We start from the raw sequence: 22,510 nt of genomic DNA, 5'->3' as shown, positions 1-22,510 counted from the left end.
TTAATGCAGTGGTGAAATGTAGTCTTTTATGTTCCTCTCCTTATTTACCATCTTTGGTGTCCTTCTTCCTTTCTTTTTTTTTTTTTAAATATATTTTATTAATTTTTTACAGAGAGGAAGGGAGAGAGATAGAGAGTTAGAAACATTGATGAGAGAGAAACATCGATCAGCTGCCTCCTGCACACCCCCCACTGGGGAAGTGCCCGCAACCCAGGTACATGCCCCTGACCGGAATCGAACCTGGGACCCTTCAGTCCGCAGGCCGACGCTCTATCCACTGAGCCAAACCGGTTTCGGCCCTTCTTCCTTTCTTTGATATGATTTTACATTTGTATTGATTTTCTTCTGCCTGAAGAATATTCTTTAGCATTTCTTACAGTCCAGGACTATTGTTGAAGAAGTCTCCCAGATTTTGTTTATCTGAAAGTGTTTTTATGTCATCCTACTTGTTTGAAGGATATTTTTGCTGAATATGATATTTTGGGTTGGCATTTCACCACTTGAAAGATAGCATTTCATTGTTTTATGATCTTCATTGTTTGTTAGCTGTTACTCATATCTTTGGTCCCCTTTATGTAAAAATCTTGTGGGACTGCTTTCAAGATTTTATCTTTGGTTTCTAGCAATTTGAGTATGATAAGGCAAGATGTGGTTTTCTTTGTATTCATCTAGTTGAGTTTTCCTGAGCTAAGATTTGTAAATCAATGTTTTTTCATCCTATCTGGAAAATTTCAGTAATTCTTTCTGCATTATTTTCACTCTCTTCTCATTTTGGAGCTCCAGTTACATGTATGTTAGACTATTTTTTACTATACTCTCTTTTTTGTTTGTTTGTTAATCCTTACCTGATGATATTTTCTCTATTGGTTTTTTAGAGAGAGTGAAAGGGAGAGAGAGAGGGAGGGAGGGAGTGAAAGGGAGAGAGAGAAAGAGAGAGAGAGAGAGAGAGAGAGAGAGAGAGAGAGAGAGACATTAATGTGAACTTTTTCATTGATTGGTTGCTTCCCACACATGCCCTGACCAGTGCCAGGGATTGAAACTGCAACCTTGGTATGTGCCCTTGATGGGGAGTTGAACCTGTAACCCTTTGGTGTGCAGGCTGGCGCACTAATGAGTGTGCAACATCAACCAGGGCTATGCCCTCTTTTTGACCATAGGTCACACTTTTCTTTTTTCAAGTTTAGTACTTTTTTCAGTTGTATACTGGATTGTGGAGATGGCATAGGGGTTCTGAATGTGTTATCTCTCCATGAAGCATTGTTTGTTTTTTAAATTTATTACTTTAAAATTTTTTTTTTTATTGTTTCAGAGAGGAAGGGAGAGGGCAAGAGAGACAGAGAAACATCAATGATGAGAAAGAATCATTGATCGGCTGCCTCCTGCAAGACCCCATTGGAGATCTAGCCTGTAACCCGGGCATGTGCCCTGACCAGAAACCGAACCGTGACCTCCTGGTTCATAGGTCGACGTTCAACCACTGGCCAGGCTATGAGGTGTTTTTTTTTTGTTTGTTTTTTTAATTCTTGTAGGTAAAATTGACTGATCACCTTGAACATTGTAGGCTTGGTTTTAATTTTGGCTATCATGGATTTGTTCAGAGCTCAATGTGTTTCCTTACTTTAGTGCAACTCAACCTCCAAACTTTTAAAACTTTTGAAACTCTTTGGGGTTTGATTTTAAGCTTGTTTGGGTGAGTCTAGAATAAATCTTTTATTTTAGGATGCAGTTCTTACTCTTAGTTGAGGCCATTTTGGTATCTCCACTGGATGTCTGAGGTGTTAGTTAATAAGGTGTTCATGTGGTTTCTCTACTATGGCTTGGTGGGACATCCAAGTTGTACCCAGACCTAACACTTCTTTTTTTAAATATATTTTATTGATTTTTTACAGAGAGGAAGGGAGAGGGATAGAGAGTTAGAAACATCGATGAGAGAGAAACATCAATCAGCTGCCTCCTACACACTCCCTACTGGGGATGTTCCCACAACCAAGGCACATGCCCTTGACCGGAATCGAACCCGGGACCCTTGAGTCCACAGGCCGACGCTCCATCCACTGAGCCAAACCGGTTAGGGCACTAACACTTCTTAACTACCCTTTATTCCTTTCTCAGTCACTCTCTTTTAAACCTTGGTTGGCTTTGTCCTGCACATACCCAGCCCCTTCCTTGGCCAAGGACTTACGGGGGTTCCCTATACAGACTTGTGAACTTTCTGCCTTGCAGATTTCATCCTTATCCACTGCACTGAATTATGCCAGTTCAGCTTAGCACAACCACTGTGCTCTTAAACTCTTGCTTGCTGGGCCATGGTCATGGAAATTTTCTCCAGGTAAAAACAGAGGTGATTGTAGGGCTTACTTTGTGAGTTTCTCATCTCTGAAAGATTATAGTTTTTGTGCTTCCTATTGTCTAAATCAGCCGTGGGCAAACTAAGGCCCGCTGGCCCGGCTCGTTTGAAATGAATAAAAGTAAAAAAAAAAAAAAGACCGTACCCTTTTATGTAATGATGTTTACTTTGAATTTATATTAGTTCACACAAACACTCCATCCATGCTTTTGTTCCAGCCCTCCGGTCCAGTTTAAGAACCCATTGTGGCCCTTGAGTCAAAAAGTTTGCCCACCCCTGGTCTAAATCCTGTAAACAGTTGTCTCATACATTTTGTTTTATGCTTGCTCATGGTGGGAATGCTAGTTTGGCATCATTTACTGCATGATTTTTGTTAGGAAAAGCTGGCCTTACTGTTGTTGAGGCATTCACTTCCTTTAGTCTCAGTTTTATGTGTACATACATGTTTATTTTCTTTACCTTGTGTTTGTTTAGCATTTCTTCCTTTTGTAGTTTCTGAATTTTTTTTTTTTTTTTTTACTAACTCAGCTTCTTTCCTAGTATTTTTCCAAGTATTCTTTTTTATTTTAAAAAAATATTTTTATTGATTTCAAAGAGGAAGGGAGAGGGAGAGAGAGAAAGAAACATTGATGATGAGAAATAATCACTGATTGGCTGGCGCTTGCACTCCCCACACTGGGGATGGAGCCCGCAACCCGGGCATGTGCCCTGCCTGACCAGGAATTGAACCGTGACCTCCTGGTTCATAGGTTGATGCTCAACCACTGAGCCACACAGGCTGGGCCCTAAGTACTCTTTTTTAAATGGAGTGTTTTGATGTTGATTAAAATAAAATGTTGCAGAATAGTGCTAGAAAATTAATATCTCATATCTTCGGAATGTTAATTACACTGAAGATCTCAAGATCATTCTCTTTGAAGGAAGTGGTTTTTGCTTTCACTGCATATATGAATTGGTGTCCCATGTGTCTTAATAATTCAATTTCATAGAATAGTAGAAAGAACATGAATTAGAAAATCTAGGTTCTAGTTTTGCAATAGACTGGCCAGTTCTGGCCAGCCACTTAACTGTGATCTGTTCATTTGATAGAATAGATAACTTTTAGCCCCCTTCTTAAAATTTGGGTAATTTAGTTAATAGTTATTGAGAAAATCATTATAGTCAATAGTTTTAGTCTTTTCTTTGTTCTTACATCATTAATAAAACTCATAACATTAAAATTTTAGTTATTTTTGTTAGCTGTAATTTTCTTTTCCAATATAGTGAAGAGTGCTGATCACCCTATTTACAGAATTTGAGCACTTCACTATAAATTGGTTATTTATGGCTGTAATATATATTTTTTGGTTTGACCAAAAATGACTCTTCGTGCACGTTAGTCTTTAAGATCTAATGTGTGCTAATATAATCACTTTCTGGTTATTCTCTTATAGAATGTAAGTTAGTGTTATAGTTCTTAAAACTGTGATTATTGCTCAGTTGGCATGGTTTAGTGGTTGAGCGTCGACCTATGAACTAGGAGGTCATGGTTCAATTCCAGGTCAGAGCACATGCCCAGGTTGCAGGCTCGATCCCCAAAGGGGGGCATGCAGGAGGCAGCTGATCAATGATTTTCTCTCATCATTGATGTTTCTATCTCTCCCTGTCCCTTCCTCTCTAAAATCAATGAAAATATATTAAAAGAAAACTGATTACTAAATATTTAGTACTTACGTTATTCATAATGTTTCTTTTTGTATGTGTATATGGAGCCCTATCCCCATGTGGCTCTTCTGTAATTTTTTTTCTATACTGGGAATTCTTTTTTAAGATTAATTTTATCTGCTGACTACTTCTCTCTCTCTTTCTCTCCATATGTATTTATATATTTACATTTACATATTTTTCTGTCTTAGAGGAAAAAATATATGTATGTATGTATGTATTTTTCTGTCTTAGAGGAAACCTTTTGTCAGGTTCTGCCTTTGCAGGTATTAGAAAGTTTCATAGGAATTCTGGCTTCATGGATGGGCACCCTTTAGGATCTCTTTCCCTGGATGTTATATTATCAAATTTGTATTCTATAATATGAAGCTGTCTAGTAGATGTTCAAATTTATTTGTTAAAATGCAAATTAATTTATTCTGCAAGAACCTGAAACAATAGCACTTTCCTTTAGGGATCTATAATTAAAAAAAGCATAATGACCTGCTCAACGACCTTCCAGATGTCCTACCAAATGACCTTCCGGACGAGGGCTGAGACAAACCACCGCAGCTGCAAGGGCCGAGCCCCTTGCACGAATTTGTACATCGGGCCTCTAGTATAAACAGAGACAGAATTAATTTATTTTCTCATTGCCGTTTTTCTGCTGTGGGATTAAAATGTTATGTGTAACAAACATGTAATGATAGTTTGCCTGAGTTTGAACCCTAGGTTTGCTACTTACTTTTAGCTGTGAAAATTAATAAATGTTTTAAGCTTTTTTTTGTTTTGTTTATCTCTATGAGGGGTTTACCAGTAGTATATACCTCTCAGGGTTACTGTGAGGATTAGATGAGGCATAGTTCAAGTAAGTTTAAGGAATCAGGTAAATAGGAGAGTAAAGTTATATTTAGTTTAATATAGATAATCAATTATATTGTGTTATTTTCAGTATTCTAAATGCCAAAAACACGCAGTTTTTATGTTAAGTTTCAGGAGTCTTTTTGGCAATTTACTTCCTGCTTACTTAGCAAGTAGTGCCTGAGATAGTAAATAGAGAATAATTGAATGTAAAGTTAACCTAGTGATTTTAATGGTTTTCTTTAATTTAAAATGTGTTAAGTCTAGCCCTGGCAGGTGTGGCTCAGTTGGTTGAGCCTCTGGTCCCATGCACATCACCAGTTCAATTTCCAGTCAGGGCAGGTATAGGAGTCAGCTGACCTATGTTTATCTCTCTCATCAGTGTTTCTCTTTCTCTCTCTCTCCCTCCCTCCCTCCCTTTAACTCTCACTCTAAAATCAGTAAAAACATTAAATGTGTTAAGTCTATTTTCAAAGAAGTGGAATGAGACTCAAGTAATTCATTAGTTGCTGGTGTTTACTAATAAATATAAGTTTGCAGTTTTTTTCATACACTCAATAAATTTTCCCTGCCACTGATTCCCAGTCTTGTCTTATCCTAAGAATCATCTTGGGTTCCTATTTAGAGTACAAATTTCTGCACTCTATCATAGATCTTTTGAGGAGGGACCTTGCATTTTATACTAAAAGAGTCTTGTGCTCAAGCACTTTTGGATAACACTGTGCTGGATATACAGTAGTGAATGTGGCACACTTGGTTACTGCTCCCCTTAGTTTTATAGTGTATTAGTTCTTTTGAGTCATTGAAAGGAAATTAGTTTTTCTTCTTTATAAAGAAGAAAAAGGAAGTTTAGAGTTATATATATACATATTTTGTAATTAATGTTTGAAAGTGGGCTCTATGCAATGTGTGAAACAAACTATTTGTTAGCCCTAGCTGGTTTGGCTCAGTAGATAGAGCATCAGCCTTCGGACTGAAGGGTCCCGGGTTCGATTCTGGTCCAGGGCACATGCCCAGGATGCGGGCTTGATCCCCAGTTGGGGCGTGCGGGAGGCAGCTGATCAATGATTCTCATCATTGATGTTTCTATTTCTCCCTTTCCTTTCCTCTCTGAAATCAATTTTAAAAATATATGTATATCTATATACATAAAAGCCTAAGCGACCATCCAACCATCTGACTGTCTGACTGGTAGCTATGGAGCACACTGACCACCAGGGGGCAGACGCTGAATGCAGGAACTGCTGAGCTGTGGTGACTTGGCAGCTGTGGTTCTCGGGTGATGTACCTGGAAACAGAGAAGAGGCCAGTTCTGCGGTGTGTCACCTGAGAACCACCCTCTCGCAATCTGGGACCCCTTGGAGGATGTTGGAGAGCTGGCTTTGGCTGGATCCCTGCAGGCCAGGCAGAGGGACCTGCACCGGCTCCCCCACCGTGCCCCCCTCTCTCTCTCTCTCTCTCTCTCTCTCTCTCTCTCTATATATATATATATCTATATATATATATATAGATATATATATATATAGAGAGAGAGGCCCAGTACACAAAAATTTGTGCCCTCTCGCAGTCTGGGAACCCTCAGGGGATGACCACCTGCTGGCTTAGGCCCGCTCCCTGGGGGATTGGGCCTAAGCTGGCAGTCAGACATCCCTCTGGCAGCCCAGGAGCCCTCAGGGGATGTTCACCTGCCAGCGGGGAGCAGGCTAAGCTGCAGTCGGACATCCTTAGCACTGCTGAGGAGGCGGGAGAGGCTCCCACCACCACCGCTATACTGGCAGCCATCAGCCTAGCTTGTGACTGAGCAGAGCTCCCCCTGTGGGAGCGCACTGACCACCAGGGGGCAGCTTCTGCATTGAGTGTCTGCCCCCTGGTGGTCAGTGTGTGTCAGAGTGACCAGTCATTCCCAGTTGTTCTGCTTTTAGGGTCAATATGCATATTACCCTTTTATTATATAGGATAAAGGCCTGGTGCATGGGTGGGGGCCGGCTGGTTTGCCCTGAAGGGTGTCCTGGATCAGGGTGGGGGTCCCATTGGGGTGCCTGGCCAGCCTGGGTGAGGGGCTGAGGGCCATTTTCAGACTGGCCACAGCCCTTTCAGGGTGGGGATCCCCACACTGGGGTGCCTGTCCAGCCTGGGTGAGGGGCTGATGGCTGGTTGCAAGTTGGCCACAGCCCTTTCAGGGTGGGGTTCCCCCTTGGGGTGCCTGGCCATCCTGGGTGAGGGGTTGATGGCTGTTTGCAGGCTGGCCACAGCCCTTTCAGGGTGGGGGTTCCTACTGGGGTGCCTGGCCAGCTTGGGTGAGGGGCTGAGGGCTGTTTTTAGGCTGGTCACATCCCCTTCAGGGTGGGGGGTCCTGCTGGTGGGGTGCCTGGCCAGTCTGGGTGAGGGGCTGATGGCTGTTTGCAGGCTGGCCAAGCCCCCCAGCGGGGACCCTCACCCCATGAGGGTGTGGCCATCTTGGGTTAGGGGCTGATGGCTGTTTGCAGGTTGGCCACTGCCCCCAGCCACCCAAGCTCCCAGTGGAGGCTGGCTGGAAGCAGGTATCTGGAGTTTACTTATGTTCTATAATTGAAACTTCGTTGTCTTGAGCGGAGGCCACAGCCGGCCAGGGTAGGCGGGAAGCTTAGCTTCCTCCATTGCCGGCGTAACCAAGCCTCCTGCTTGCTCCAGCTCCGTGGCTGCCGGCCACCATCTTGGTTGGGTCAATTTGCATATAGTTGCTCTGATTGGCTGGTGGGTGTGGCTTGGGGCGTAGCAGAGGTGCGGTCAATTTGCATGTTTCTCTTTTATTAGATTAGATATATAAATAAAAAGTACTATTAGCCCTGGCCAGTGTGGCTCAGTTGGTTGGAGCATCAAATCTACACTGAAAGGTCCCAGGTTCTATTCCCAGTCAGGGATGTAACTTGTTGATGTTTCTCTTCTACATTGATAAGCTCCCTTCCTCCCTCCCTCTTCCTTTCTCTCTCTCTCTCAAATAAATAAAAACATATCCTCCAGTGAGGATTAAAAAAAAAAAGAAGAAGAAAATGTTAAAAAAAAGTATTACTAAAGAAACAGAGCTGGCCGCCAAGAGGAGCTCCCCGACCTTGCTGGCCTCAGCCTCGCTCCTGCTGCCGGTGCCGGGCGCGGAGGCCGAGTTCATCCGAGCCTTCCACAAACAGGCCTTTGAGTACATCTCCGTCGCTCTGCACATCGAGGAGGACGAGAAAGCAGGACAAAAGGAGCAAGCTGTGGAATGGTATAAGAAAGGTATTGAAGAACTAGAAAAAGGAGTAGCTGTCATAGTTACAGGACAAGGTAAACAATGTGAAAGAGCTAGACGCCTTCAAGCTAAAATGATGACTAATTTGGTTATGGCCAAGGACCGTTTACAACTTCTAGAGAAGCTGCAACCAGTTTTGCAATTTTCCAAATCACAAACAGACGTCTATAATGACAGTACTAACTTGACATGCCGCAATGGACAGCTCCAGTCAGAAAGTGGAGCAGTTCCAAAAAGAAAAGATCCCTTAACACACCCTAGTTATTCGCTGTCTCGTTCAAAGACAGTTATGGAAGCTGGATCCACAGGTCTTTCAGGCCACCACAGAGCACCCAGTTGCAGTGGCTTATCCATGGTTTCTGGAGTGAGATAGGGCCCTGGCCCTGCAACTGCCACTCATAAGAGTACACCAAAAACAAATCGAACAAATAAACCTTCAACCCCTACAACTGCTGCTCGTAAAAAGAAAGACTGGAAGAATTTTAGGAACGTGGACAGTAACCTTGCTAACCTTATAATGAATGAAGTTGTAGACAATGGAACGGCTGTTAAATTTGATGATATAGCTGGTCAAGAATTGGCAAAACAGGCATTACAAGAAATTGTCATTCTTCCTTCTCAGAGGCCTGAGTTGTTTACAGGGCTTAGAGCTCCTGCCAGAGGATTGTTACTCTTTGGTCCACCTGGAAATGAGAAAACAATCCTGGCTAAAGCAGTAGCTGCAGAATCTAATGCAATCTTCTTTTTTTGTGTGTGTGTTTTTTGTTTTTTGTTTTTTTTCCCCAATCTTCTTTAATATAAGTGCTGCAAGCTTAACTTCAAAATATGTGGGAGGAGGAGAGAAGTTGGTGAGAGCTCTTTTTGCTGTGGCTTGAGAACTTCAACCTTCAATAATTTTTATAGATGAAGTTGATAGCCTTTTGTGTGAAAGAAGAGAAGGAGAACATGATGCTAGTAGACGCCTAAAAACTGAATTTCTAATAGAATTTGATGGTGTACAGTCTGCTGGAGATGACAGAGTACTTGTAATGGGTGCAACTAATAGACCACAAGAGCTTGATGAGGCTGTTCTCAGGCGTTTCACTATGTGTCTTTGCCAAATGAGGAAACATGACTACTTTTACTAAAAAATCTATTATGTAAACAGGGAAGCCCATTGACCCAAAAAGAACTAGCACAACTTGCTAGAATGACTGATGGATACTCAGGAAGTGATCTAACAGCTTTGGCAAAAGATGGAGCTCTGGGTCCTATCCGAGAACTGAAACCAGAACAAGTGAAGAATATGTCTGCCAATGAGATGAGAAATATTCGATTATCTGACTTCACCGAATCCTTGAAAAAGATAAAACGCAGTGTGGGCCCTCAAACCTTAGAAGCATACATACGTTGGAACAAGGACTTTGGAGATACCACTGTTTAAGAAAATACCTTTGTAAGCCTACAGAACATTTTCTTATCAAGAGAGAAACACCATCTTCAGTGAATAGTTATCAGCTACAGAAACTCAGCCTAAGTTTACAGGACTTTTTAGAGTCTTATAGTTATTTATGCATCCCAGAAGATAAACCATAAAACAAATTTAAATAAAATATACAATGCAAATGGAATATTTTGTTTAAGGCCTTCTTGCCTTGATAGTAATGGCTATCCCGATGGGCAGGGTAAGTTAGAGCACAATAAACACTGGTTCTGGTCTTCTTTACCAATTTAATCAGAATGTAAATAATAATTTATATATGTGTTGCAGATGAAAGTATTCAGAGACAGTAAAGGGTGAAAGACACAACAGCCATTTGTTGTCTTCTGATGTCTTTTTTTAAAATAGTAATTTTTCCCATTTTCCTCTCCTACTGTTGTCTTTACTATGGGTAATTGGAATGCCAAACATTTTCTTTTTTTTCCCTTTTCTTTTTACAAATTGTGTGCCAAATGAAACTTTTTTCTGTGTAACAGAAATAGGAAAAAGGATTTTGAAGGCTTTTTCTCCATAAAACTACATTAAACAATTGTGTTCTTTTTACTTTTTTATTTTTCTAGTTCCTTTCTACCAAACAATTTATAAAGCAATGTGAGAGCAACAAAATAAGTCTAATAAAAGAGGAGAAATTTGCAAGTTTTGAGTCACTCTGTCATACAACATGTAGATCAATCCTTGTGTGACCACAGTACTTTTTAAAAAATATATTTGCCAGAAATCTACTGAGACTGTTAACTTATTCCTAATGGAATTTATTACCTGCTAGAATTATCCTAATACTTAAGAAAGCCAATTTTAACAGCTGTAAAAGTGGTTCCTGTGTGAGAGAAGGGAAGTACTGGGAGCTAAGACATTTCTAATTCATGATTATTACTTTCTTACTGTTTACCGGATAATGATAAGCCAGTGGATCTACCATCTTTTATTCTTTATAACTATTAATCCCTTCAATGAAACTTTAAAAGTTACTGAATTTTTGTAAATTGCATACATTTTGTAGGTTTCTTGTGCTCACTTTGTTAACGAAAAACTTGTAGTCTGTTAATCTGCCTTTTGTTCCCCCAAAATGTACAATAATTCCATTTCTTGTTCATATAAGTACGCCTGAATTTTTATTATAAAAATGTCATTGTTGGAAGTAGAAACTCGTATTATGACCTTTTAAATATTGTAATAAAGGCAAATGGATATTTGCCCTTAGTTTACTGGTTAAAAGTTTGTTTACAGAAATTTTCTTTGGTGCTTTTATGTAAAATGCCGTGGGTGGAAAGAATAGTTTTATAGTAGGAACAAAGATTTTTTTTCATTTGGGAAAAATACCTTTGGTTTTGAGAGAACAAATTAAAACCTTGCCCCTGCTAGATAAGAATTTTATAATGAAGATACACTTTTTTTTTTTTTTTAACATTCTTCGTAGTTTTAATCTTGCTCTTGGTAAAATTTGACCAAGTTTTATTTTAAGCTGTGTTTCTTTCATAGAAGGACCGTGAAAATAGAATAATGATAATAGTAAAAGGTGTAAGGGGTTGGTTCGGTCTTTTTCACCATAGAAGTTGCTGAGATTTTTAAAATTAATATTAGACTTAGATTGTAACCTTTTAGATTTTGCATTGAACTCTGTGTCACATTACTTCCTAAAAGGTAATGCTTAAACATTAAATTATAGTGTGCTCTTCATGTTAATAAGGCAGAGTTCTGTAAGCTAAATTAAAACTTACTGATGCCTGGCCAAAAAGAAACCAAAAAAAAGAAAAAAAAAAAAAAGAAACAGAAACCTGAAATTCTGAAACCTAATTGTAACCATTCTCCTGACTTGGGAAACAGGGCCTTTAGGAAAGCAAATAATTTTGGTGGGTATACTCTAAACTTCAAAATAAGCATCAAGGGAACAAAAATGTTTAAGTGGCTCCAAATGCATAAATGTTTTTGTGGATCAGTCACCGAAGAGGAATATCTAAATCAGGGGTCCTCAAACTACGGCCCGCGGGCCACCTGCAAATACAAATATTGTATTTGTTCCCATTTTGTTTTTTTACTTCAAAATAAGATATGTGCAGTGTGCATAGGAATTTGTTCATAGTTTTTTTTTAAACTATAGTCCAGCCCTCCAACGGTCTGAGCGACAGTGAACTGGCCCTCTGTTTAAAATGTTTGAGGACCCCTGATCTAAATACTAGAGTCCTGGTGCACGACATTCATCGACTGGGGGGGTGTCCCTCAGCCCGGCCTGCATCCTCTCAGTCTGGGACTCCTTGGGGGATGTCCACCTGCCAGGAAGTGGGCCTAAGCTGGCAGTCAGACATCCTCTGAGGGGTCCTTAGTGCTGTCACAGAGGCAGGAGAGGCTCCCGCTACCGCCGCTGTGCTCGCTAGCTGTGAGCCCGGCTTCTGGCTGAGTGGCACTCACCCTGTGGGAGTGCACTGACCACCAGTGGGCAGCTCCTGCATCGAGCATGTCAGTGCATGTCATAGTGACTGGTCATTCCATGTTTGGTCTATTTGCATATTAGGTTTTATTATATAGGATTAAAACCTTTAGGAAAGTGGAATATGATGTCTGATTTGGCTGTCAGGCTGAGGATGGAAGTCTGCAAAAGTACATGCTACAGAACTGTTAGTTTTGTCAAAAGGATTGATAGGAAGCTGGCAGACTCAGTTAATTTAAAATAGGAAGGAGTTTAGCAATTATCTTTTTAGTTCTATTCTACATCTGTCCCCCCTTTCTTAATAATGGGGCAACTGAAGCCTAAGTAGGTTGTATGATTGTATTGCCCACCTACCAGTTCCATTTTTTTCTTTCTCTGTAAATCGCAGATAGGAATTATGCAATTAAAATTTGATCACATTTGCTAAATAAAATTCTTGTCAATGTAATGCAATGAGATTGTAACTCAAGCCCATTTTAAGTAAAAAATGAAAAAATACTAGAATATTATCAAAATCAATTTAATATGCATAGAACTATTTTCTTTTAATATTTTAGTTTCCAAGATACTAACTTAAAATAAAAAACCTTTAAACATTATAATGATTTTCCCATCAATTCTGTATTTTGCCTCTTTTTATTTGATAATAATTATATCTTTTTATTTGATAATATATAAACAATGTCATGGTATTTAATTTTGAGGTATAGATAGTCATATACAAAGTAGGAAGCCTAACTATGAAGTATTTGTTATGTGATAAAATGATTTGGAGGATAACTTTTTCTTTTTAGTTAAATTAGAAGCAAAGTTTATTTCCCGTTTTTTTTGTTAGTTTTTCTGGAAAGTAAAAGATCTCACAATATCTCTGAAAAATCTATAATTTAGACTCTACTTTGTGTTATATTCAAATGTCTAGAAAGATGATATCAACTACCTCATAAGGATAAGTTAGTTATTTTATAGTATTTTTATTTTGCATATTTCAGTTTTTCATATTGTATATCAAGAAATATATACTACATACATTTATAGATATAGTGTCTCTAAAAAAGACTAAAATTTAATGAACTTATTTAGAAATGTTTTGGATTATTAGGTTTCCTTTCATTTACTAAGTTAAAATATGTAAGAAACAGTTTTGAAGTGAAGAGAAAGGGTTGTATACCTCACTCAATTTTTTTAGAACACAAATATGATAGTGGCTATATCATTGAAAATTAATGAGGGCTCCATCAATATGGTGCAGTGCCTCTGCATCACTGATTTATATATATTTAATGAGCCTGCTATTCTAATTTCAGGTGACTGAAGCAAACTGCATCTCCCATTAACTCTGATTTACTTTGAAACAGTTCATTTTATTAAAATATAAATGTCTTGAAATTTACCAATGTTAGTATGATTTCTTCGTAAATATTTCTATAATGTTTACCTTCTCCATATAACTAACTTGTCAATAAACAGAGCATCAGCTCTGTTTCAGATAATGTTCCCAAAACAAGTTGTTTTATTTGATCTTTTTTTTGGTACTAATCTGTGGTGTTAGAGTGGAAAATATGAGGGAAAATAACTAAAAAAGTAATAGGATTGTAAAGTGTGATGTTATATTTTTGACTTCTATTGGAGCATATATGAGAACCATTTGAGGATGTATTTCTGTATTCTTTGGCATTAAAAATGTAATTTTAATATTTGCTTTATTTTTAGTTTTATTTTAAAATACTTTAATTTAAGGTATATATTTTGCTTTATTGAAAATATATTAAAATATTTTTGACAACAAGATTATGCATAATATTTTTATTGAACAATTATTTTAATTTTTGCCTTCTGATTCTTGTGTTGCCCATACATGCAAATGAAGAATTAGGTAGAAATCAATATTATATAATGTGCAGTTTTTATGGAACAGGAATTTGCTGAGCTACATATTACTTTATTTTCTAAAAATGCTAATGTTGCCAGTCAAATGAATACATAATTGATATCTTAAAATTTAATAAGATATGTTGTTAGTAGATATAAATTCCTTATCCATATTTGCTCTAATCCCAATCAATTAATAGCACAGGGAGTGAGTTTCTTTAGAAAGTTGAGGTTTATAAGCAAAAATTTAGACAAAAACTAACTCTTAAGGTAGTTTAAATATATTTTTTAAGATCTAAAGTGCAATATGTTACCATGGATGTTTCTGCATTATTCAGATTATGACTGTCTTATTTCCTTTAATTGTAACTGGCACATTTATTAATATTTAATTTCTTGTGGAGGTTAATTGCAAAAAGCAGTCTATGTAATGTGCTGCAACTAAATGCAAAAACATACAATTTATAGTAGGAATGGTGTCAATAATAATAAATTGCCACAGCTAGTGTAAGTTTAGTGCTCGTAATTCCCCCTTGGGAAATATATTCTTTGTGTCTCCTGTTGGCTTTATGTATTTTGGGTTTATATAATTTGGAATTAGAATAGAAACTAACATTTATATATTATATGTAGAAGTTAGAATGTAACAAATTAAGAAATTATTAAAAACATATGGCCAAAGTAGATTGATTAATAAAATACCTAACAGAGGACAATTATATACATATGTAAATACCAGGGTTTTTTCCTACTAAAATACAGAAACAGAAATTAAAACTGTGTTTTTGATTATATTATTTTTACTAACACTGTGTTCCCAATTGCTGTACTCATTTATGGGATCTTAGTTTCTAGATTATGCTTATAGAGAGACATTTTGGTGCAGTGGTTAAAAGCATCAGCTTTGGAATAAAAGAAACTTAAGTTCTTGTGCTACCACTTACTAGTTGTGTGATCTTTAGAAGAGTTTTTGACAGCCTCCCTCCCCCCCACTCCCAGATTCCTAAATCTCTAAAATGGTGATAAAAAGAATATTACTGCCCTGCCTGGTTTGGCTCAGTGCACAGAGTATTGGCCTGCGGGCTGAAGGGTCCCAGGTTCGATTCCGGTCAAGGGCACATGCCTGGGTTGCAGGCTGGATCCCCAGTGGGTGGGGGAGGGCGTGCGGGAGGTAGCTGATCAATGATTCTCTCTCATCAATGATGTTTCTATCTCTCTCTTCCTCTTCCTTCCTCTCTGAAATCAATAAAAATATATTTAAAAAAAGAATATTACTTTACAGGTTTGTTGTGAAGATTAAATAAGTGGCAAGTTGTACAAAGTTCTTGGGATGATGTTATGCCTGGCATGTAGCAGCTAATATTTTTTGGGCACTTTATTATTATTAAGAGTGGTGGTGTCAATCTCAACTATTATGTAGTGTTTCTTTGTGAAAAATTATAAAATATTTGCACTAATAGAGTCTTTTAAGTATGCTAAGGGTGCTGTTCAACCATATGTAACCACAGCTAGCAATTACTATGCATTTCTTTTTTGTAAAAATAAAACACAATGAGGATTGTGCCATATGACTTTCTTTGCAATTTAGTTCATTCATTTATCAATGTACTAGAGGCCCGATGCACTAAATTTGTGCACTGCGGGCGGGGGGTGTCCCCCAGCCCAACCTGTGCCCTCTCGCAGTCCAGGACCCCTTGGGGTATGTCCACCGGCTGCTCTGCGGATCGGGCCTAAACCAGCAGTCAGACATCCCTCTCGCAGTCTGGGGCTCTCGCAGTTCAGGAGCCCTCGCTCCTTACTGCCAGCCTGCCACGGAAGCGGGAGAGGCTCCCACCACCGCTGCTGTGCTCACCAGCTGTGAACCTGGCTTCTGGCTGAGTGGCACTCCCCCTATGGGAGTGCACTGACCACCAGGGGGTAGCTCCTGCAATTAGCATCTTCCCCCTGGTGGTCAGTGCGCATCATAGTGACCGGTCATTCCGCTGGTCGTTCCACTATCGGGTCAGTTTGCATATTAGGGTTTTATTATATAGGATTATGGATAACTTCTCATGTTTGAGCATACAGATGTATGTCATTCTCTCTTTTTTTTGTTGTTCTTAAGTTTTTTTAATTTTTCAATTACAGTTTACTTTCAGTATTATTTTGTATTGGTTTTGGGTGTATAGTATAGTGGTTAGATAATCATATACTTTACATAGTAGCCTCCCACTCCAGATATTTCCAGTACCCAACTGACACCATACATAGTTATCGCAATAATATTGACTACATTCCTATACTGTACTTGCAGAGCGTTCTAGCTTTTGGAAATGTGTTACTGTTGACCCTTGAACAATGTGGGGGGTGAGGGGTGCTGACCCCCAAACAGTTAAAAATTCTCAAATAACTTTGACTGTCACCAAACGTAACTACTAATAGCCCACTGTTGATCAGAAACCTTACTGGTAACATAAAATAGTTGATTAATTCATATTTTGTATATTCTATTATACTGTATTCTTACAATAAAGCAAGTTAAAGAAAAAAATGTTACGAAAATTATAAGAGAAAAATACATTTACAGTGTTTATTGAAAAAAAAATCTGTGTATAAGTGTGCGGGGTGGGAGGGGGAGGTTGGGGGTTAATGGGGGGGATGAGGACACACTTGTAAAACCTTAACTAATAATAATAAAAAAAATTAAAAACTTCTGGTCAACAAAATAAAAAAAAATCAAAAAAAAATCTGTGTATAAATGGACCCACACAATTCAAACCTGAGTTGTTCAAGGGTCAAGTGTAATTTATGTAACCTGTCATATATTAATGGAAGTTTTGGTTGTTTCCAGTTGTTTAATATCACAAGTTTTTAGTGCACATTCTTATCTGTGTGTATATGTGAGTATATAGGAGAAATTTCTAACAGCAGAGTATTAAAAATTTTGGTAGGTACTACCAATCTTTTATACTTATTTTGCTTTTTCACCTTTATTGAAGTAGAATTAACATTCACTAAAGTGTACATATTTAAAGCAATATAATTTAATAAGTTTTGACATATTTATTCACTTGTGAAACTATGACCACAATTAAGATAATACATATTTTTATCACCCCCTTCCCAAAGTTTCTAATGCCCTTTTGTAATCCATTTTCTCTCTACTTTCATCTCTAGGCCATAACTGATTTGCTTTATCTTATAGCGTAGTTTGCTTTTGCTATAATTTTACATAGAATTATATAGTCTATATTCTTTTTTACCTATCTTTTTTCACTCAGCTTTCTTATTTTGAGAATCATACATATTTTTGTGTGTATCAGTGGTTCATCCTTTTCAATGTGTGGCTTTTTAAAAAATATATTTTATTGATTTTTTACAGAGAGGAAGGGAGAGAGATAGAGAGTTAGAAACATCGATGAGAGAGAAACATCGATCAGCTGCCTCCTGCACACCTCCTACTGGGGATATGCCCGCAACCCAGGTACATGCCCTTGACTGGAATCAAACCTGGGACCTTTCAGTCCGCAAGCCGATGCTCTAGCCACTGAGCCAAACCGGTTTCGGCTCAATGTGTGGCTTTTATTGCATCTTTAAAATATTGAAAACAAGTCTGAGGAATCATTTGACATTTTGCTGTTTCTATAGCTGAACAATTTAGAACTTATTTATCAGCCTGCTGAACTATTCCCTGTTCAGAAACATAGATACAATCTGCAGTTAGTGCTAACCATGGCCAGTTCCTTTCTACTTTCCCACCATTTGTCAACCTGGAGCCTCCTCTTTTTCTTTCCAAGGAGACTGAGTTCCACATTGATGTGATTGAAGAGCCTCTACAGGTGCCTCTGGGGCCCTTCTCAATACATAACTGTGTGTCCCTTCAGAGTGATGTCCACATTTTCTGGGATGCCATTCCGATGGCTGAGAATTGTATTCAACCTCGCAGTAGATGCGGCAAAGTGCAGTTGTTCATTCTTGATTGCCAAGTAGTATTCCGTTGTATCTACACTAATAAAAGAGAAAAATGGTAATTGGCATACGGCGCTACCCTTTTCATTGGCTAATCAGGGCTACATGCAAATTAACTGCCAACTAAGATGGCAGTTAACTGCCAACAAAGATGGCGGCTAATTTGCATATGTAGGCACAATGCAGGGAGGCGAAAGGGTAAGCAGGAAGAAGCCCCCTACCACTGACAGTGATCGGAAACCCAGGCGGGAGCTAAGAGGTGGGGGGCAGGGCAAGGGCCGCCTTTGCCCTGCCCCCCAGCTGTGATCGGAGAATCAGGCGCCTTTGCCGCCCTGGCCAGTGATAGCAGGAAGTAGGGGTGGAGCCAGCGATGGGAGCTGGGCACGGTCGAAGCTGGCAGTCCTGGGAGCTAGGGGTCCCTTGCCTGGGCCTAAAGCGGAGCCCACGATCGCAGGGCCGCTGCAGCTGTGGGTCCCTGCAGCCCGGGCCGGACGCCTAGGCCAGAGGCATTAGGCCTGGGTAGGGGCGGAGCCTGCAACTGCGGGGAGCTGGGGGTCCCCTGCCCAGGCCTAATGCCTCGGCCAGAGGCGGTAGGCCTGGGCAGGGGCAGAGCGGGAGATTGCGGGGAGCTGGGAGTCCCCTGCCCAGGCCTAATTCCTTGGCCAGAGGCGTTAGGCCTGGGCAGGTGCGGAGCCTGCAACCGCGGGGAGCTGAGGGTCCCCTGCCCAGGCCTAATGCCTCGGCCAGAGGCGGTAGGCCTGGGCAGGGGCAGAGCGGGAGATTGCGGGGAGCTGGGAGTCCCCTGCCCAGGCCTAATTCCTTGGCCAGAGGCGTTAGGCCTGGGCAGGTGCGGAGCCTGCAACCGCGGGGAGCTGAGGGTCCCCTGCCCAGGCCTAATGCCTCGGCCAGAGGTGTTAGGCCTGGGCAGGGGCAGAGCGGGAGATCGCGGGGAGCTGGGGATCCCCTGCCCAGGCCTGACACCTCTGCTGGAGGCCTCAGGCCTGGTCAAGGGGCCGATCCGGTGATTGGTGATCGGAGGGTGATGAGGGTCAACTCCTCTGGCCGAGGCATCAGGCCTGGGCGGGGGGCTGGGGGTCCCCTGCCCAGGCCTGATGCCTGGGCCAGAGGCATCAGGCCTGGGTGGGGGGCGGAGCCGGGGATTGGAGGGATATGATGGTCCCCGTGCCCAGACCTGAAGCTTGGGTCAGAGGCATCAGGCTTGGGCGGGGGGTGGAGCAAGCAATCAGAGGGAGATGGGGGTCCCCTGCCCAGGCATGATTCCTGGGCCAGAGACCTCAGGCCTGGGCGGGGGTCAGAGCCAGCGATTGGGGGGAGATGGGGGTCCCCTGTCCAAGCCTGACACCTCTGGCGGAGGCGTCAGGCCTGGGAAAGGGGCCGATCAGGCGATCGGAGGGTGATGGGGGTCTACGCCTCTGGCCGAGGTATCAGGCCTGGGCAAGGGGCAGAGCCAGCAATCGGAGGGGTCTGGGGGTCCCCTGCCCAGGCCTGACGCCTGGGCCAGAGGCATCAGGCCTGGGCTGGGGGCAGAACCAGTGATGGGGGGAAATGAGGGTCCCCTGCCCAGGCCTGACACCTCTGTCAGAGGCGTCAGGCCTGGGCAAGGGGCCGATTCTGCGATTGGAGGGTGATGGGGGTCAACGCCTGAGGACTCCCAGTATGTGAGAGGGGGCAGGCTGGGTTGAGGGACACTCCCCCCCTCCCCACACCCCATGCACGAATTTTGTGCACCGGGCCCCTAATAGATATATAATAGTTTATTTATCCATTTACCAATTGGTGAGCAGTTGACTTGTTTCCAGTTGTTAGTATTATAAAAGAGCTGCTATAAACATTCAGGTAAAAGACTTTGTATAAAGCTAAGTTTTTGTTTCTCTTGGATCATTAGGAGTGTCTTGGTTGGGCTGCATGTTTAATGGTTTAAGTTTCACAGTTTTAGATTTTACATTTAGATCTGTGATTCATTTTGAGTTAATTTTCATGTGTGGTGTGATTTTTTGTTTTCCCTCTACAAGGATATCTAGTTGATCAACACCATCTTTTGAATTGTCTTTCTTTTATTCCCCTTGGGTTGCCTTAGTGTTTTTGTTAAAAATCAATTGACTAGCCCAGCTGGTGTGGTTCAATGGTTGAGTGTTGACCTATGAACCAGGAGGTCACGGTTCGATCCTGGTCAGGGCACATTCCCGGGTTGGGGGCTTGGTCCCCAGTGTGGGGCAAGCAGGAGGCAGCTGATCAATGATTTGTTCTCATCATTGATGTTTCTATCTTTCTCTCCCTCTCCCTTCCTCTCTCTAGAATCACTTTAAAAAAATATTTTAAAAAATCAATTGACTAAAAAGGTTTGAGTCTGTTTCTGAACTCTCTGTTCTCTTCTATTGATTTATATGTATCTTTGCCCACACAACTGAACTGTTTTAGTTTTGCAGCTCTATGGTAAGTCTTGAAATTAGGTAGTGCAAGTTCTTTAACCTTGTTTTACATTTTAAAAATTGCTTTGGTCATTCTAGATTCTTTTATGTATCTATATCAATTTTAGAATGAGTTTGTCAACTTTTGTAAAAATGCCTGGTAGGATATTGATTGGGATTACTTTAAATTTGGGGAGAATTGCCATCTTGACAATATTGAGCATTCCAATCAATGAAGTTGATATATCTTTTGATTTCTTTTAGTCTTTTATATCACTCAGACAGGTTTTGTAGTTTTCAATATAGAGGTCTTGGTCAACTTTTATTCTATTTATTTTTAGGTAATTTGTATTTTTTGGTTCTATATATGGTCTTAAAATTTCACTTTCTAAGTGTTGGTAGTAGTATAGAAGAATACAACTGATTTTTGTGTATGAACTTACTATCCTGCAATTTTGTTAAATTAGTGTATTCTTATAGTTTGTTTGTAGATTCCCTGGGATTTTCTATGAAAACTAGAGGCCCAGTGCACGAAATTCATGCACAGAGGGGGGGGGGAGGGAAGGTTCCTCAGTCTGGCCTGCATCCTCTCACAATCCGGGACCCCTCGGGGGATGGCGGGCCTAAACTGGCAGTCAGACATCCCTCTTGCAATCCAGGACGCTGCATGCAGCAGTGACCATACTTTTCATACAGGTGAAAGGCATCTTACTGTTGTACCGGCAGCTACATTTTTTTTGCCCTGATTATAAAAAGTAGTACATAACATGATCCTTCTGAGGCAGTAGTACCATTTTTCTTATCTTATGGGTAGAAAAACTGAAGCAGAGAGAAGTTAAGTAATTGGCTTTGTCACACAGTTATAAGTGTCAGAATCAGGGCTGAGCACAAAATGTGCAAGCCAGAGTCCATGCATGTCATTGCTGCATCATCCAGTTTTTTCAATGTTAGAGTAGCCTTGTCAGGTTTTAATTTTTAAATCTAAGAGACTGTCCCCAGTATATTGGGTAGGGTCCCTAGGCCTGGCCGGTGATCAGGGCCATCTGTGGGGTGACTGGTAGGCTGGACGATTGGTGGGCCCCTGCTGGCACCTGCCTTGGCTGGTGGCCTGGCGCCGCCCGCTGGCCAGCCCCGCTCCCTGATTGCTGCGCCAGTCACCTCCCTCTTGGGGAGCGTCTGCCTCCTGGTGGTCAGTGCAAGTCATAGTGACCGGACGTTCCGCCATTTGGTTGATTTGCATATTACGGTTTTATTATATATGATAATCATATTATCTGTAAATAGGGCTGTTTTATTTCTTTCATTCCAGTCTTTATTTATTTAGCCTTAATACAATGCTGGACCCTTTATGGTAATGTTGAATAGAGGTGGTGAAATGGGTATTTTTGCCTTTTCTTTGGGGAGATGAAATTTAGTTTTATGAAATTTAGTCTTTCACCATTAGATATGATAGTGATTATAGGTTATTTACAAAGATGACCTTTATCAACTTGAGGAAGCTCCTTAATATTACTAGTTTGTTGAGTTTTTTTTTCTTTTAAAATCACAAATTGGTTTTGAATTCTGTCAATGCCTTTTCTGACTCTATTGAAATGATTATATGTTTTTTCTCCTGTATCTTGATTGGTTGATCTTTGAATGTTAAAATATTGTGTTCCATCATAATCCTAACATATCATGATGTATCATTATTTTTATATTAGTGACCCAGTGCAGAGATTTGTGCACATTGAAAGGAAATTAATTAGAAGGTAGCTGGCGGGGTGGGACTGGGTGAGACCGGCCAGACATGCCCTGGAGCCAACCTCCTGTCGTCCCTCCCCAGCTGGCTGCACCTGAGGCGGTGCTGCGGCTTGAAGGGCATTTGTGGAGTGAGCAGGATCCCTCCCGCAGGTGGGGTCCCTCAACCTGGCCTGCCGGGATCCGGCTGAAACCAGCTCTCTGACATCCCCCGAGGGGTCCCAGAGTGGGAGGAATTGGGCTTCCTCCTCTCTGGTTCTGGGGTGCGTCACCCAAGAACCACCTCTGCCAAGTCACTGCAGCTCGGCAGCTCCTGCATTGAGCGTTTGCTCTCTGGCATCATACCTACTGGCCGGTCTCTTAGCCTTTATATATATAGACTAGAGGCCCAGTGCATGAAATCGTGCGTGGGTAGGGTCCCTAGGCCTAGCCTGCAATGGGGCCATCTTCCACCCACTCGCCA

General features: G+C 41.0%; 1 protein-coding gene and 1 pseudogene across 2 annotated transcripts in view; both read left to right on the top strand.

The window, feature by feature from the left end:
• MNAT1 (MNAT1 component of CDK activating kinase) overlaps nt 1–22,510 on the top strand; it is a 214,358-nt gene that overhangs the window by 9,908 nt on the left and 181,940 nt on the right. The window lies entirely within an intron of this gene.
• LOC132233526 (spastin-like) lies at nt 7,906–10,851 on the top strand (annotated as a pseudogene).

The sequence above is a fragment of the Myotis daubentonii genome, chromosome 1, assembly GCF_963259705.1.
Source record: "Myotis daubentonii chromosome 1, mMyoDau2.1, whole genome shotgun sequence".
Taxonomy (NCBI): domain Eukaryota; kingdom Metazoa; phylum Chordata; class Mammalia; order Chiroptera; family Vespertilionidae; genus Myotis; species Myotis daubentonii.
The sequence above is the reverse complement of the archived record's forward strand: the minus strand, read 5'-3'. Positions and strand labels throughout refer to the sequence as shown.